Below are 19144 nucleotides of genomic sequence, written 5' to 3'. Positions count from 1 at the left end.
TGTTGTGCCATCTTGGTATGCCCGCGTAAATCCATGTTAACATGGGAACGCTGACAAATCTCCATTGAATGGGATGCGGGGTGAGTCGGATAACTCTAAATCATTTTTCACATTGTAACGATCGCTAAGTGTGATGAATCACATATACTTTCCTAGGCATGCATCTCATATAGGTTGCTTGCGCATATTGATACCTTTCATAGTTATGGAGTACGAGACATCAGAACTCCTGCATTACTGTAACATCCCCGATTTTCACTATTTTGGATTTTAAAAAACCCTTAAAATTTCATTATAATTAGTTCGCATTGTCACTAACTAGCTCTGAGTACTAGAGGTGGGCCTATACACAGGTGGTATACTACCAAAAAGGGCAACGCCAATAACTAAAAACCGTCAACATTGACCTTCCCCGACGGATTTTAGCCGTCGACGGACCGTCGGGAAAGGGGGCGTCGGCGACGGTTTAAATTCGTCAGCGTTTCCGATGGCCAAAACCGTCGGCGTTTCTCATTTTTAGTGTAAAAAATAAAAAAAAAAAAAAAAAATTGAAAGTGGATTGCCTAATCAGTACACAAATCCATAATACCCAATTCAAAAACATGTTTTCCGAAGCCTCAAACCAATCAACGTATATGAAAAGGTGAGTCAACAGAAGGAAGAAATCAAAATTGAAATCAAAATCAGATCTAACATCCAATTGCTAAACATATAAAATCTTTATTTCATAAAAAATTGATTGTATATATGATACCCAATCCAAGATTGCCACCTGGCCATGACGGATCATGACAACTCCATCTAAAAGCAATCTTAGGAGGAACGTTCATACAACAATTAAATCTACGCTAATAAAAAATATATCCCAAATCTCACAAATTATATGAGGTTAAATCTTTCAAACTATAAGGTAATTCTCACTTTCTTAGTGAAGATAATAATTACATTCAAATTGCGTATAAACTAAAGTTTATAAACTAAAGTTTGATCAAGAGATAAACTTTGGGCATTTCGGATCAAATTACCTGAAATGATTAACGTAGTTGAATCTGAAGCTTCAAAACTAGCCAACAAACCTATGAGTTCTCAATGAATTACCTGAAATAAGAATTAGATTCAGTTTTTTAAAAAATCAAGGACAAGAACTGAGAGGAAAGATAAAATCAAATCAATAAACTTTAAAAAATCAAATAAAACAAATAAAACAAAAATTGTTATTAATTTAGATCTTGATCTAAAGCTATTTGACAAAACAATAAAGAGTTGATCTAAAAACAAGGGATGTATACAAATGAAAGGGTTTTGTAATACTCGCAATCTACAACTCCGCACATCAAGACACAAAAGCAAATGGGAAATGAAAATGTAATCAATCAATATTTACAAACCATAAAATATCATCAAAATCTGGAGGAAAAACACCAGACAAATTTGATTTCGTAGTTATGAATAAATAAGATAATCTAGGTATACTGTCAGAACCGACAACCCATTACCTCTTGAATTGCAGCTTCTTATGTACATTCAAGTGTCGAGTTGCTTATCCTTATACAAACCAAGAGCAATTATATGCAACTCTCAGATTACAAAAAGTGCTAGCACAACAATCCATGTATTGAAACAAACCATTGTAAATAAATGCCATTTGATGTTGTATTCTAGTATATACCCATCCTATTTTCCAAAAACTATCATCGTAAACATCCAAAAGATGATGCAGACTAGTTCATTGGTCACTGCAAAGCAGTACACAACACAAACTTTTAAAACTAAGGGAACATACTTCATCTAAAAACAAATCTTTCAAGGATCCTCTAGCTTTCTTATTGATTTGGATGGGCTCTAAAATTGTAATTCTCAGCCAAGAAAAGAGATGATGATTTAGAATAAAGCTGAAATTGAATTGTCACAACTAAAACAAACTAACAAGAAAAAATATAATTACTAAAACAAACTTACACCAAAAAGGTAATTGATGTGAGTGCAATAGTGTAGCAAACTAGCAGCAAATGCTAGTTTACTTAGTTAAAATGGGCGAAATGGAAATTGAACTACAAATTGGCAGACAAAAATCCCCAACTGATTCTCAAAATCCAATCTTATGTGTTGGAGGAAGATAATCAACAGATGATATAGTTGAGAGGAGAAGAGGCAACTGTTGTAGTAAAGAGGTGGAGGTAATTCAAATTGTGAAATAACATCAAATTCTAGTTAGGGAGTGAATGCTAATTTAGTTTAGCTTGGTATACTATGACATGGAATTGCAAAAAATTATCCTAAATAAACAATACAGAAAGATCACAATCTTTCAAGCCCCAACATTTTTTTAAAAAAAGAGCATATTATTGGACCACTTTCTCCAAATCCTCTAGAAAATATGTTTCATCAGATTGTCTCATTGTAATCAAATCATTTCAGAAATTTAAGCCAAAAACAAATCAGTAAATATTTATTTCCATAGGCTATGAAAAACTACCCAAGAACTGTATTGGCATGGAACTATGAAGATGAATATACCTTCTTGAAGATGCAAACTTCAAAGTGGCATTGTTGAAATGGTGCATCCAAATAAGCACTTGGAAGTAAAAAAACCACAAACGCCAAAATCCCCAAATTTAAGTAAAATCCTGACAACCCAAGCAAGAATTTTAACATTTCAGCAATCTTGAAAGAAATTCAAGAACTTTTATAAACAATAACTCAAACAGAGTAAAGGCATCTCACAGAAATCCTACCTTCTTGAATAATTATAACATTACCCTCAATCTTTGGAACCTCAGGCCTAAATAAAAATTAAAAAAAAAAACCCAAATCAACATCCGTAACAGCGTTTTCCTGAGGATTCTCCTCAAGAAGAGCTTGAGCAACTACTGCCCGATCGATGACCTGCATTTGTTGGGCCCTGTCCCTCTCATCCTTTGGGACTTTCAGAATCTTCTTGAACTAGTAGTACTTAAGCTCCAGAGCATCTGGGTTATCATCATTTACTTTCCTAGCTGTGGCAGCAAAGGAGTTGTTGGAAATCTCCTGGAACTCTCGCGTCTTTCTTTCACAGCCCACTGCAATCTTCCACATGCCAAGATATGAGTCATCGTTAGAAACTCTGATCTCATTTGGGCTGTTGGGGTTTCTTCTACTACGGAAATGATTGTCTGCTTTGTTTCGGGGTATTCTGGAAGAATCATCGATCTCAGATGAAGAGACAGGAGGGCTGTCAGTCAAAGAGCTGCAGCTCTGGCCACCGATCAATGGCCCACTGCTGTGAGTGAGCCTTCCTAATGTACGTGGTGACACTTCTTACTTCAAATTTTCACCAAAAGTATAAAAAAGCATTTAAAAAAATAGAGATGTCCATTTTTCAAATTTCACATCTCAAAAAATCATGTTAAAAAAGCTGAAAAGAGACAAATACCCAAAAATAAGTACATACATAAAGAAATTTCAAGAAAAAAAAAAAAACAATGAACAATACAAATGGAAAAAATAGAAACCGAAAATAGAAATCCTAAAAATAAAACAGGAATACTATTTTAAAAAAAATCTAAAATTTTGAGATCAAGTCAAGAAATCTCCAGAAAAGACTAAGATCCAATTTTTTAAAGGAAAAAAAAAAAAAACATCATGATTTTCCAAAATCCCATTCACGTAAGCATAAATAGAAAGAACAAAAAGACAACAAAAAAAAGAAAAAAAAAAAAGAAAAAAAAAAAAAGGGAACCATGATTTGAAAAGGAGAGCCTAATTTCAAAACCCTAAGTTGCTACCGCTTCTTCAACTAATCGATTTTAAGAAGTTACCAATTGAGACCGTTCCATGACGAGCTGCAACATGACGGAGGAAGCGAAGCGGAAGGGATTTTCGGCTACAAATCGCCTCCTCCGTCTCTCCTTCCACATCTTTCAATATTGCTCCTCCTTTGTAGATCCATGGAAAATCCACAAAACTGGGTGGAGAGACAGAGGGGAATCGTGGGTGGAGAGAGAAAGAGAGAGATAGAGAGAGAGAGAGAGAGAGAGAGAGAGAGAGAGGAGAGGAGAGGAGAGTTAACGGAGAGGGAGAGGGAAAGAGAGAGAGAGAGAGAGAGAGAGAGAGAGAGAGAGAGAGAGAGAGAGCATTGACGCTCCTCGAGCTCTGAGTTGTACGAACGGTTCAAAGGAGATCAAAGTTAAATGGGCCTCACAATGATGTATTTATAATATCTACACCATTCATCAATTTGGGGAGACCATTTTATATCATGATACCAAAACTTAGTAATTTACAATGCTCAAGTGGACCACACCACAAATAGCAAGGGGGCAATGATTCTCACCGTTAAAACATTCATTGGGCCCACCATAACATTTACTTTCCATCCAATATGTTCATAAGGTCACAAAGACCTGGATGAAGAGAAAAAAATAAATATCATATTGATCCAAAATTTCTGTGGCCCTTAAAAGGGTTTCAATGGCAGGTGTTCAATCTTCCATTGCTTTTTACAGTGTGGTCCACTTGATTTTTCGATCCGTTTAATTTTTCTTCTCAAGCCTTGCGTCACAAAGACCTGGATGAAGAGAAAAAACAAATATCATATTGATCCAAAATTTCTGTGACCCTTAAAAGGGTTTCAATGGCAGGCGTTCAATCTTCCACTGCTTTTTACAGTGTGGTCCGCTTGATTTTTAGATCCATCTAATTTTTCTTCTCAAGCCTTGCGTCACAAAGACCTGGATGAAGAGAAAAAACAAATATCATATTGATCCAAAATTTCTGTGACCCTTAAAAGGGTTTCAATGGCAGGCGTTCAATCTTCCACTGCTTTTTACAGTGGGGTCCATTTGATTTTTTTGTTTTGCCTCATTTTTTTTCTCACGCCTTAAAATGAGCTTTCAAAATTGATGGACGGCTTAGATAAAACAAACATATGGCGGTGGGCCTCATAGACCACATTTTTTGTCATGCATTTGTAACAAAAGTTAAACCTTTTAGTTTTTGTCGACGGTTTATTATGATTCGCCAACGACTTTTAACTGTCGGCAATTCCGATGACTATAAGCTGTCAGGAAAACCATTACACGACTATCGGCATTGCTTGTTTTTTTGGCAGTGGTACTAGTAAAGAACCGTACAAATCTGATTAATCAACCGTATAAAGTTAATGAATCCGCCAATCACTTGAACATCAGGCTTAGCCTCATGATTTGTTCACATAGGGTCTATTTGTATCCGACCTATCACTGACTAATCAAGACAACCATAACTAAATAAAGAAATACGATAAGTTTGATCTTAATTAACAAACCAAATAAATCTAGTTACTCCTTTAACCTAAGAACCAACGGTTTAGAGTTATTAGGATCGAATCATCATTTTCACTAATTATAAATTGACCACATTATAAACTTAACTAATCCAAACACTAATCATTGCGCACGAGAAATTTTATTACCCAATTCATTCAAAAAATACATTGATTATTCAAATGAGCTCTAAATCGCTCGTTAGTGGGCCACTAGTTCCGAAACTATAGAATAATGTCCATCTCATTGGGCTTGACGCCCATCGCGGGTGGCAAATCAAGATAGTACCCAAAACTACACAACTTGGGTCAGAGGTCAACTGCTTGAAATGCGTAAATACCCAAGGAAGAAACTTGAAACTTAAGTGAAATGAACCTCCCAATCTTTCACGAAGTTGTGGCTTTCAGACCGTTAGATCACAACCAAAGTTGGGCTACTAACTAAAGATATTTTTCCACACATATCTGTATAGTCGTGGCCATTTCATTAAAGCAAAAAAAGAATAATCAATGCCTTCTCAATGGAAGTTTAGTACATTCATCGAGTTCATAGCGGAAGTATAAAACTAAATCATAAATTGTCTTCTATTCTTTCAACATAATCTTCCTTAAGGAGAATGTTCACCCGGTCTTCAATCTATACGTCACCTGCATAATTTGTACGGTTGGGAGAGGGTTAACGCTCTACTTATAGTGATGGTTATCCTTTAAGATTAACTATAATCTAAGATATTTATAAAAACGATGTAAATGTTTTGATACGACAAGTACTCCACACTACAAGAAGTATCAATGCGCAATCAATCTATATGAGATGCATGCCTAGCAGAGTATATGCAGTGTATCATTCTTAGCGATCGCCATAATGTGGAATGTGATTATAGTTATCCGACTCTCCCTGCAACCCATATTACGGAGATTCGCAGGCGTGTCCCATGTTTAAGATGATTTTACATAGTTATCCCAAGACGACCACAAAACATGACCGAGTGAATACGCCCTCAGAGATTGGAGCGACTATTTGCGACAACCAACCCCCCCTCCTATAGAAAGGAATTGATGTACTGAATATACAGAACGACTCACGTACACCAACCAGGGTAACATCAACCTGAGAAACATGGATTTACGTGTCGCCCTAGGGCCGCTATCGAAAGTGATATTTAATCGATCGCTAAAGGAGGGTTTCCCAACATAGTACTTGCACCAAGAGAGAATTCATTTATCCATGAAAGGTTAAGTATATCAAGACACATGTCAAACCGTTGAGGAAAAGGGGCGAGTGGCAATAACCAGCTCGAATAAGAGGCGAGTGACGAAGGTCAACTAAAACAAGAGGAGAGTGGTTAGAGCCAACTCAATAATTAGAAGAGCGGCACAATTGATTCTTTAAAAAGGGTGACAATAGCCAACTCCATAAGTAGAAGAGCAACCATCGTCGATTCTTGGATACGGAGAGTGGCAGTGCCAAATCAATGGTAAGGCAAGGGCAAGGCTTGTATCCATAGCCTTTCCATGAATTCAGGAAAGCCTCTTACAATGGATATCATGTAAAAATCTTAAAAGGGCCCAAATTGATGATATTAATTTAAAATGAAAATAGATGGAGTGTAATGGAAATCTGAGAATAGATAAAAGGCATGTAAAGGACAAGTGTAAAGGCAAGATAAAAGCATCAACTCAATTAAGACAAAAGGTACGTAAAAGGCATGATAAAATAGCATGAAAGCATAAAAGGACAGGATAAATATATCAACTTAAATTAACGTAAGCTTAAAGGATAAAACCCTCACCTTTAAAGTTGAATTAGCCTCATCCTATGCTAGGTGTTCCTGCATACTCTTTCACATTCAACCCTTATCCTATATCATAAGATCTACAAGGTTTACAAGGTTATGATTAAATCTAGGGTTATGTTTATAGATATAGAGCTTAACTAATTCTTATTTCAGAAAAACTTGAATCAAGACATTAGGTATTACATACTTTACCTAAACCTGGCCCTGACTCAATCCTAGGACTCGGTGAGTCAACTCAGTACACCATCTCTCTCTCTCTCTCTCTCTCTCTCTCTCTCTCTCTCTCTTTCCTTCCTTTTCTTTCTCTCTCTTTTTCTTTCCTTTCTTTCTTTGTCTCTTTCCCTTTCTTTCTTTTTCTTTCCCTTCACTTTCCTTTCTTTCTTCTCCCTTTCTTTCTTCTTCTCTTTTCCTTTCTTTCTCTTTCTTTCTTTCTTCTTCGCTTTCCCTTTCTTTCTCTTTTCTTCCCTGGCAGCAGGGCGGCTGGCCGATCTATCTCGATTCATTTGGACGAAAAAGGAGGAAGAGCAGAAGTAGGCGGTCGATCTCTCTCTCTCTCTCTCTCTCTCTCTCCCTCTCTCTCTCTCTCTCGTTTCTTTCTGTTTGCCTCTCTCCTTTGCTATATCCTCAAAACAGTGGGGTGGTAAGCCTTTTATAGGAATGAAACTTCTGGAGTTCTCCTACGTAAGTCCTCCTTCCGCAGCGGAACTGCATGGGAATTACGCAGTCCTAGTTTCTGCGTAAAGAAGTTGGCAGCGACTCGCGTTTAGGAAGGATGGGCTAGCTAACAGTCTCTGCATCGGGAGATTTTTCAGATGGCCTTCTTGGAGGGGGCCAGAATCCTTCAAGGGTCTCAAATCTCAAATAAACTAGTTCTGAACTGAACGGCTGTGATCACACCACATGTTACGTAGTTAATCTCAGTGGGGATGGTTTTGCTGGTTTCAAATAGAAATAGGCTTCCATTGTGTCTGTTGTTGCGCGCGCAATGACTTGCATGGGTCCCATGTTCTTAGTTGGGGTCGAGAGCTAGGCTCAATAAACAATTTCATATTACTCAGATTTATTGATGTGGTGGCCCACTGGGATCAGTAGTTCGCCGATCAATCACAGCTTAGTGATTTACGTCAGACTGTTTTCGCACATGGAAGTTTGAATAGTGTGTGAGGAAGTCTAGTGTCTGGTCATTTTTTACCTGTGGACGAGATGAACGATCTTGATCTTTGCTGCAGATGATGACGAAGGGCCACAATGATCGCAACCGAAATCTGTCTGTTCAAATCGCAAAATATGCGGGGTGGAAAATCCCTCTGCTTTCGGGATTTCACGGGCCAACTCATGTTTGACTGGGACTCCTGGTCTAGTACACTGCGGTCGTGCATAACTTTTGCACATGTATTGCAAGTGGGGTCCACTTGTGATGCATTTCTGAGAAATCTACACCGCCCATTCATTTTTTTATCTAACTTAAGGGGTTAAGTCTAAAGCTGACGCATATCCAACAATCAGGTGGCCCCAAAATTAATGGTTAATGGCTGATCTATCCATTAGGTCACTTTTACAATGATCTAAGGGCTAAAATTCGACGAGTATGGCTAATTTATGATACATAGGCATAGTGTAAATTTTCACTTTAAACGGATTGTGGGAACCATGAGATCTAGAATTTAGGGATATATTTTAATGGCATTTTTATAATTATTGTTGATCTAAGAGTTTTGTGAAATGTAAGGGTTCTATGGGGTTATATGTGCCTTTCTAAACAATTCTTACAAACGGACTCATATCTAGATCATTATGAATAAGGAGTTATTCGCCAATTCATTTAAGGAAAGGTACAACATCCAAACACGTGATTGATGGTCTTGTCTCAAAATCAACTGTCAGATGGCTTGATCTATGCATGGAGATCATCCTCGATGGTTAGGTTAGTGTCAGGGCAAGGATGTAAGGATAGAATAGTTGGATTGGTCACGTACACACATATATCTTACGTTGAATCTTATGGTAACGTTAGAGGATTTTCGATACTCGGGTATCAAAAAGTTTAGGGTGTTACAATCTACCCCCCTTTAAACAAAATTTCGCCATTGAAATTTAGTACTTAATTCCATTATCCGAAAATTTTCCATGTCTTTAAGGATTCTCTACTTCTTGTGTTCAAGGTAATATACACAGATGGTCGTAGTGTTTTTGAGCCCGATACACAGACCCTTTGCGTGATTAGAGCATTTGGTTCATTTGGGATTTTCAAGGATTTTGAGTTTAAGTCAACCTGTGCAAATTTTGGTAAACATGGTTCCATCATTCCTTAATTTCAATTGTTCTAAATTTGTAGAGAATATCACGAAATCTTATATTCTCGTAAGGTACAATCTATCATGGCCCATTACGCTCTTACTGCGTACTCTGTTCACCTAATACATTACCCGCGATTTTCTATCGCCCTTGCTGATTCAATTTGCTTAAATTTTCAATGTATCACTCATAATGTAGATATATGCCTAAGTGTGTGTATCATTGGTTACATGATATTGGGGTGCTACAATCTACCCCCCTTAAATAAAAATCTCGACCCCAAGATTTGATAGTTGGATTAACTCACACAAGCCTTAACTGATTATGGTTCGTAATTCATTCAACATCCTTGGAATGATCTTCGTTTCTCCATGAAAGTTAGAGATCCTAACCTGACTAGATGACAATGGATAGGCTAAATTGTCCATTCATTGTTGAATTCAAGCTTTGGTGTCCTCATGTAATGCCCAAAAATTATTTTGCATTGATAGTCTGTCACTTCAAGAATTTTATCTTCCACTCCATACGTCCAATTCTCTCAAAATTTGGAACCTAAGCTCCTAACTTGTTCTTGAGGCTCCAAAAAAATCCACGAGGTAAGATTTGATAGTTTGTGGGGTGTTTTACCCTTATAAAGTGTATAAAAGCTTGCTGTCCTGCAGCAATTTCTGCTAATTTACGCTACTGTTATATTTTTATGAAATTTTTTACAAATCAAATTGAGATGAAATTTTAGTGGAAGGTTGATGGAGACCTAAGTGTCCTAGTAGAAAATTTTCAAAATTTTTTGATGTGTCCAATTACTGTACATAGTGGGGGTTTTGCAACATGTAAGAATTTCATTGAAATAATTAAAAAAAATCTGAAAAAATTAAGAAATCTTCATTCCTATAAGGGAGGCCTATTTCTTCTCGACTGTGACCCTATTTAAGGATGCCTTTCAGTTTAGAACCAGTTTATTTGAGATTTGAGAATTTTTCTAAAGGTACTTAGATTCATAGTCTCTAAATTTCACATCTAACTCAACATTCTCAATGGGAACTTGAATATGGTTTCTAATTTCTCAACTTCACAATTTCTTTAAAAAAATAACCCTAAGCATAGATATCTAATTCACAATTCAACCTAGTAACGTAAAACTTATGATGGTCCACTCCCCTTAGGCCCAGTTAATCTCATTCTCATGCTCTGATACCAAATGTATTGATTACAAGAATAAAATCAACTGTATTGATTATATTTCATCAACGTAAAAAAGAATAATCAATGCCTTCTCAATGAAAGTTTAGAACATTCATCAAGTTTGCAGTGGAAGTATAAAACTAAATCATAAATTGTCTTCTCATTCTTTCAACATAATCTTCCTTAGGGAGAATGTTCACTCGGTCTTCAATCTATACGTCACCTGCAAAATCTGTACAGTTGGGAGAGCGTCAACGCCCTATTCGTAGTGATGATTATCCTTTAAGATTGACAGTAATTCAAGAGATTTATAAAAGCGATGTAAATGTTCTAATATGTCAAGTACTCCACACTATAAGAGGTATCAATGCGCAATCAATCTATATAAGATGCATGCCTAGCAGAGTATATGCGGTGTATCACTCTTAGTGATCGCCATAATGTGGAATGTGATTATAGTTATCCGACTCACCCCGCATCCTATACTATGGAGATTCGCCTACGTGTCCCACGTTTAACATGGTTTTACATGGTTATCCCAAGACGGCCACTACACATGGCCAAGTGAATACGCCCCCATAGATTGGAGCCACTATTTGCGATAACTAACCCCCCCTCCCCATAGAAAAGAATTGATGTACTGCGTATATAAAATGACTCATGTACACCAACTAGGGCAACATTAACCCGAAAATACATGGAATTATGTGTCACATTACGTCCACGATATTTAATCGATCGCTAGAGGAGGGATTTCCAACACAGTACTTGCTCCAAGAGAGAATTCATTTATCCATGGAAGGTTCAGAATATCAAGAGACACATGTCGAGCCCTTGAGGAAAAGGCGCGAGTGACAATAACCAGCTCGAATAAGAGGCGAGGGACGAAGGTCAACTCGAACATGAGGAGAGTGGTTAGAGCCAACTCAATAATTATAAGAGTGGCACAACCAATTCTTTAAGAAGGGTGACAATCGCTAACTCCATAAGTAGAAAAGCGACCACCGTCAATTCTTGAATACGGAGAGTGGCAGAGCCAAATCAATGGTAAGGCAATGGCAAGGCTTGTATCCATAACCTTCCCATGAATCCAAGAAAGCCTCTTACAATGGATATCATGTAAAAATCTTAAAAGGGCCAATAATTGATGGTATCAATTTAAAATGAAAACAGAGAGCATGATTGGAAATCTGAGGACAGATAAAAGGCATATAAATGACAAGTGTAAAGGCAAGATAAAAGCATCAACTCAATTAAGATAAAAGGTACGTAAAAGGCACGATAAAATAACATGAAGGTATAAAAGGGAAGAATAAATATATCAACTTAAATTAATGTAAGCTTAAAGGATAAAACCCTCACCTTTAAAGTCAAATTATATATCTTAGGCTAGGTGTTCCTGCATACTCCTTCACATTCAACCTTATCCTATATCATAAGATCTACAAGGTTTATAAGGTTAGGATTAAATCTAGGGTTATGTTTATAGATATAGGGCTTAACTAATTTCTATTTCAGAAAAACTTGAATCAAGACATTAGGTATTACATACTTTACCTGAACCTAGCCCTGAATCAATCCTAGGACACAGTGAGTCGACTCAGTACACCATCTCTCTCTTTCTTTCTTTCCTTCCTTTTCTTTCTCTTCCTTTCTCTTTTCCTTCTCTTTCTCTTTTTCTTTCCTTTCTTTCTTTTTCTCTTTCCCTTTCTTTCTTTTTCTTTCCCTTCACTTTCCTTTCTTTCTTCTTCTCTTTTCCTTTCTTTCTTCTTCTCTTTCCCTTTCTTTCTCTTTTCTTCCCTGGCAGCAGGGCGGCTAGCCAGTGCTTCCTTGCTGGTCTGCTGTTCTTATAGTGAGTGGAACGTCTTTCCCAGTAGCAACTCAGCCGATCTCTCTCTCTCTCTCCTGTTTCTTTCTGTTTGCCTCTCTCCTTTGCTATACCCTCAAAATGGTGGGGTGGTAAGCCTTTTATAGGTGTGAAACTTCTGAAGTTCTCCTACTTAAGTCCTCCTTCTGCAGCAGAACTGCGTGGGAATTACGCAATCCCAGTTTTTGCGTAGAGAAGCTGACAGCGACTCTCATTTAGAAAGGATGGGCTAGCCAACAGTCTTTACACGGGGAGGTTTTCCAGATGGCCTTCTTGGAGGGGGTTAGAATCCCTTATGGATGGATTTAAACGGCTGTGATTACACCACAAGTTGCGTAGTTAATCTCAATGCGGGTGATTTTGTCGATTTCAAACAAAAATAGGCTTCCTTTGTGCCTGTTGTTGCGCGCAACAACTTGCATGGGTCTCATGTTCTTGGTCGGGGTTGAGAGCTAGGTACGGTAAATGGTTTCATATTACTAGATCTATCGATGTGGTGGCCCACTAGGATCAACAGTTCATCGATCAATTGCAGTTTGGTGATTTACCTTGGACTATGTTCACATGTGGAAGTTCGGACGGTGTGTGAGGAAGTCTAGGGTCTGGTTGTTTTTTACCCCTGGACGAGATGAACGGTCCTGATCATCGCTGCAGATGATGACGAAGGTCACAACGATCGCGACTGGAATCCATCCGTTCAAATCGCAAAACGCGTAGGGTGGAAAATTGCACTGCTTTCGGGATTTCACAGGTCAACCCATGTTTGACTGGGACTCCTGGTCTGGTACATTGCGGTCATGCACAACTTTTGCACACGTACTGCAAGCGGGGTCCACTTTTGATGCATTTCTAAGAAATCTACACCGCCTATTCATTTTTCCAGCCAACTTAAGGTCTAAAGTTGAAGCATATCCAATGATCAGGTGGCCCCAAAATTAACAGTTAATGGATGATCTGTCCATTGGGTCACTTCTACAATGATCTAAGGGCTGGAATTCGACGCATACGACTAATTTATGATACATAGGCATAGTGTAAAATTTCACTTTAAACGGATTGTGGGAACAGTGAGATCTAGAATTTAGGGGTCTATTTTAATAGCATTTTTGTAATTATTGTTGATCTAGATATGTGAAATCTAAGGGTTTTACGGGATTGTATGCACCTTTCTAAACAATTCTTACCAACGAACACATATCTAGATCATTATGGATAAGGAGTTATTCGTCAATTCATTTAAGGAAAGGTACAACGTCCAAACACGTGATGGATGGTCTTGTCTCAAAATCAACGGTCAGTAGCTTGATCTATGCATGGAAATCATCCTCGACAGTTAGGTTAGTGTTAGGGCAAGGATGTAAGGCTAGAATAGTTAGATTGGTAACGTATACACATATATCTTATGTTAAATCTTATGATAATGCTCGAGGACTTTCGATGCTCGAGTATCGAAAAATTCGGAGCGTTACAAGTTGTCATCTGGGTGGTAAACCTGAATATGAATCAAGGGACACAGGTGAGGAGCCGATTAGTCCGCCCCGAGCCTAGTGATTCAGTTGAGAACATGATAAAATAACTACCCTAGCTTCCCTAATATGCTGGATGAATGAAACTTAATAATTACTTGGCTAACATGAATATTCATCGCATTAGTTTAGGTTGGCAACTCAGCAATTGAGGTCGCATTGAGGGAGTGTTAGTCATATGCGAACGTATAGATGGATTCGCTTGAGGAAGTGTTGTTTGAAAAGAGCATGCATCATGTCATATCTTCATATGGGCATTTAACAATAGTATTTAAGAAATGCTTGTTTAATTGTTTATCATTAATTGTGCTGATTGGGTTGATAACATGTGTAACAGAACCATAGAATTAGCTACTCACTCCTACCCGGGATGGTGTTTTCAAACACCAAGTAGGCATTGTTATTGATACAGGTTCTATCAAGGCCTCCGATGGGTAGGATTCCATGGGTTTATGTTTTTCGCCATGATGCCTTGGGAGCGTCAGGCGAAGCTAGAAGACTTTGCTTTTATTTTTTATTTTGTGCATGTATATGTTAGAGTCCATGATCGGGCATGGCTTATGTATAAATTTTGTTGCATATTCATTGTGGCTTGTATAATCCCTATTTTGGACCATCACCACCATTGGAATTGTATTTTTTTACAGTTAGTCCTATATTTATGAATTTTTCGCTATCTCTACCTCGCTTTGTATCCGCTAAGTTAACTTGCGTTACTCTGATTTTTTTTTTTTGTGAATATGAATAAAGACTCATGTGCATTTTATTAAGTTAATACTTAGGAACTCGAGATCGGAGTCAATGTAATCGGGTGCCGATTTTCGGGGCTTTACAAATTACTTTTATGAATCTCTTGAATTATTATGAATTTTAAAAAATAATCATAACTATGAGTAGGGGGTTGACCCTCTCCAACCATACAGATGATGCGGGTGATACACAGATCGATGACTTAGAGGACCATCTTCCTATGGAAGATTATAGTGAAAAAATTAGAAGATAGTATTACGATTTAGTTTTATATTTCCGTTACAAACTCGAGTATGTAATAAGTTCCCATTGAGAGGGCATTAGATAATTAATGGAATTCTTTTACTCTGATGAAATAATAAATACAGTCGATTTTATTCTCATGAATGATTACATTCATGAAAGTAACTGGATGTGATCTAAATGAAAAGAAGAAGAAGAATGCGTTACGATTTTTAATCCCAGCAAGTAGGACCTAAACTTATCCAAAGCAATTCAATCATTAACACCTGGTTTTATTGGGCACGAGTATAAACTTTGGCAAGAGAAATTTTTGAGATGTTATAGTTGGTATCAAAGCATGAGAATGAGATTAACTGGGCCTGTGGGCATGGATCATCATAAGCTTTACGTGGCTAGGGTTGAATCATGAAGTAGATACATATGCTTAGGATTATTTCTCAAAGAAATTATGAAGTTAAGGAATTAGAAACCCATATTCAGGTTCCTCATTAGGCCTATTAGACGTGGAATTTAGAAATTATGAATCTAGGTACCCTCAGAACAAATCTCCAAAATTCTAAATAAACTTTTTTCTGAATTAAAAGTCATCCTTAAATGGAGTTACAATCAAGAAGAACAAATCTCCCATATGGAAATAGGGATTTTATAATTTTTTCATAATTTCTTACTATTTCAATGAAATTCTTACATGTTGTGAAATCTCCACTAATTACAGTAATTGGATGTATTAAGATATTTTAAAACTTTTCTGGTAGGTCACTTAGGTCTCCAGAAATCGGCTCCTAAACTTTTAATTGAATTGGATTTGTAAATAATTCTATAAAAATCTAACAGTGTCAAAATTTGGTGAAAAATATTGTTGGACAGCAAGTCTTTTTCAGCTTACAGGGATGAAAGACTCACCAAATTGTAGAATCTTGCCTAGTAATTTTTTTTTTGTAGTCTCAAAAATAAGTTAGGGGATTAGGATCCAAGTGTCAAATAAATTGGATGTATAGATCATAAATTAAATTTCTGGGATTGACAGGCTGTCAATATAAAATGATTTTTAGAATTTACAACCGTTCACATAAAGGATGACACTAAAACTTAAGTTCAACAACGAATGGATAATTTGGCCTACCCTTTATAAAACCTAAAATACTTTTATGGCGAAAAAAAAATTATTGTATTCCTGAAGGATTTAGAATGATTGGGGCCATGGATTTACGAACCATATTTAAGCAAGACATAAGCGGTTTAACCCAAATACCAAATCTTGGGTTGATATTTTCATTCAAGGGGGGTAGATTGTAACGTCCCAAATTCAAGTAGTCAATTATACACACACCTAAAAATGTATGACTATCTCATGAATAATATGTCGAAAACTTAAACATAATGAACCGATATAGATAGTAGAAGCAATTAAATTTCGAGGATGAAATTCTTTTTAAGGGGGTAGATTGTAACAACCTATACTTTCTAGTACTTGGGTATTACAAACACCTAGCATATTGAATTGTTCACCTCACTCTAATTTGAGTCCAACCTCTAGAAGTAATCTTCACACGTAGATTAAGTCATCTAGCCATTAACTTCCAAGATTACCCACAACATTCCCAATAAATCAACCTTAGATGCGATCTAGGACTTTAGGACCAATCAACAATTACTTTGATCCTTGGATCATAATCCTCATATTTTCATGGATCATCCATACATCTATGCTCTCACTTTCCGAGAAAATCCCATGAGACATCTGAAGTAGCTTTAGAGACAACCTATCAGCTGGATTGCTAGGATAATCATCAAATGACTAAAATTTAGATTCTTAAATGGAAATATAAAACGTTTGACTGCTGGTATGACCATCGAAATCACCCCATGTGGACATGGCAAACCATGGTCTGAAAAATCAGACCCAATTAGTCAAATCTACCGTTCAACAAACCGCAACACTTAATTTAAGAACCAATCCCTTAATCAAAGTAATCCAATGGTAACAATTGTTAATTCTCCTTTAGAAATTACTAGGGACCCCTAGGAACCCCTCGAAATCATTTATGGGGCTAATCCGACCGTCAGATTGACTATAAATGATGAGATAACTCGAATTGATCGAGTATGGCCCACCTAAGCCTTGAATCTGCCTCATCCTTTGGTAGAGGCTCCATTTGGACCTAAGGAACTAGATGGTCGGAGTAGATTTCTCACAGACATCACTATGGACCCCATGCACATGGTGCATGTGCAAAGGACATGCGCACCTGAAGTGCACTAGATTGCATGGCTCGATCAAACATGCTTTAACCGAGAAAATCTCCAAAAGAGAGAGATTCCTCTCTTCTTTCGATTTCCCACCAGTGATAATTTGAATGGACAACGTCCGATCGTGATTTCTATGGCCCACCATGATCGGCCAATCGAGAAATACGAACCGTCCATCTCATAGACGGAACAAAACCGACCCAGCAACCAAGCGTACCGGGGAAGATCATGGCCCACACGCTGATTTCGGCAACATCACAAGCCGTGCGAACGCTACAATAGAGACCTCCATTTTCTTACGTATCCATCTACACAACTACCCAAAAAAAATGGCTAAATCCTTCCGAAGAAAGAGGAGTCATCCTCAATTCTCGCTGGTTTTCATTGCAGTTCCGCCGGTTTCCACACAACTTGTGGAAGGAGCTTCCTTGCGACGGGTCCAAAGATCCAACATCCACCATAGATCTGATGGATCCGGAAGCCTCGGAAGATCAATCCGATCCACTTAAAGACGTCGGATTTAAAGAAAGGAGATCAGAATAGTACCCCGATTCAAAAGCTTAAGTCCCAACGTATCTTATTGCAATACGTTGGATGTATACAAGCTACTTGGAGAGACAATGCCAATGTAAGTTACAGTGTTAGGAGTTACGTTGGATCATATGGACAGTTCTGCAGACAACACACCATCTCCTTTAAGAGTTCGTATCTTTTTTAACCACCCATTTGATGATAATTTTTCAACCACCCATTACAGATAAGTTTTGCGGATGGAAGCGGATTGGCTGGTGTACCTCACACCAGCTGCTGTATTGACGCCAGCAAGTTTTGTGGGTCTGATCATGAGATATGTGTTATATCCAAACCGTCCATCCATCTGACGAACTCGTCTTAAGGCTTGAAAAGAAAAATAAGACAGATCTAACTATCAACTAGACCACACTACAAAAAACAGTGGGGGATTGAACTTCTTCCACTGAAACCCTTTTTGGGGTCACAGAAGTTTCCGATCAATATGAAATTTTTTTTCCTCTTCAGTCAGGTCTGTGTGACCTTATGAACAGATGGTATGGAAAATAAGCGTTATGGTGGGGGCTACGAAAATTTTAACAGTGAAAATCATTATCTCTGCTGCTATTTGTGGTTCAGATGATCTTTGTATATGATTCATTTTTTTGTAGAATACTCTAAAATGATCTCTAAAAATAGATGAACAGTCTAGATATAATAAATACATCACTGTGGGCCATGTAACTTTGATCTCGAACTGTTCCTACAACTTGGAGTCGAGGATCGTCGGTGCTCGTCTTAGACGACACGTACCTACAACAGTGCATAGCTAGTGTGAGGTGGGCGCGGATTGAATCGACAAGGTCGAGCTAAATGGGACGCAGATTGCGTCCTACCCGCCGGACGATAATCACCCCTGGCTGTGGGGCCATAGTGATGTAATTGTTTTATCCACACCGTTCATCATTTTTCTCGAGATCATTTTAAGGTGTGAGCCAAAACACGAGGCAGGAAAAGGCTTAAGTAGACCACAAATTAGGGATTTAATGTCCACCATTAAAAACTTCTTGGGAGCTAGAAAAGTCCTGATGAAGTGATATTTATTTTTTCGATTCATCCACGTCTACATGACCTTATGAATAGGTTGTATGGTAAAAAAATGTCACGGTGGTCCTTAGAAAGGTTTCAACAGGTGAGTGTCATTATCACCGCAGCCTTCCTTTGGTGTGGTCCATCGGAGCTGTGATCTATTTTTTTGTATAATACCTTAAAATGATTTGATAAAAACGATGAACGGCGTGGATAAAACAATTACATCACCGTGGCCCCCACAGCTTTTTTGTAGCTGTCAATGGGCCGGCCTGGCCGCGTAGCGAGACTGGCTACGAAGTGACGTCACCAAGCTCGTGGACCCCACCATGATGCATGTGTGTATCCATAC

General features: G+C 37.8%; 1 long non-coding RNA gene across 1 annotated transcript; it reads right to left on the bottom strand.

The window, feature by feature from the left end:
• Window positions 1-980: 980 nt before the first annotated feature.
• LOC131220547 (uncharacterized) lies at window positions 981-3979 on the bottom strand. Its single transcript, XR_009158676.1, has 4 exons — window positions 3798-3979; window positions 2736-3300; window positions 2518-2627; window positions 981-1098 (listed from the first exon to the last, which is right to left on the bottom strand). It is a non-coding gene; the product is annotated as an uncharacterized LOC131220547 (long non-coding RNA).
• Between the last annotated feature and the right edge of the window lie 15165 nt (window positions 3980-19144).

This window comes from Magnolia sinica, chromosome 12 (genome assembly GCF_029962835.1).
Source record: "Magnolia sinica isolate HGM2019 chromosome 12, MsV1, whole genome shotgun sequence".
Classification (NCBI taxonomy): domain Eukaryota; kingdom Viridiplantae; phylum Streptophyta; class Magnoliopsida; order Magnoliales; family Magnoliaceae; genus Magnolia; species Magnolia sinica.
The sequence above is the reverse complement of the archived record's forward strand: the minus strand, read 5'-3'. Positions and strand labels throughout refer to the sequence as shown.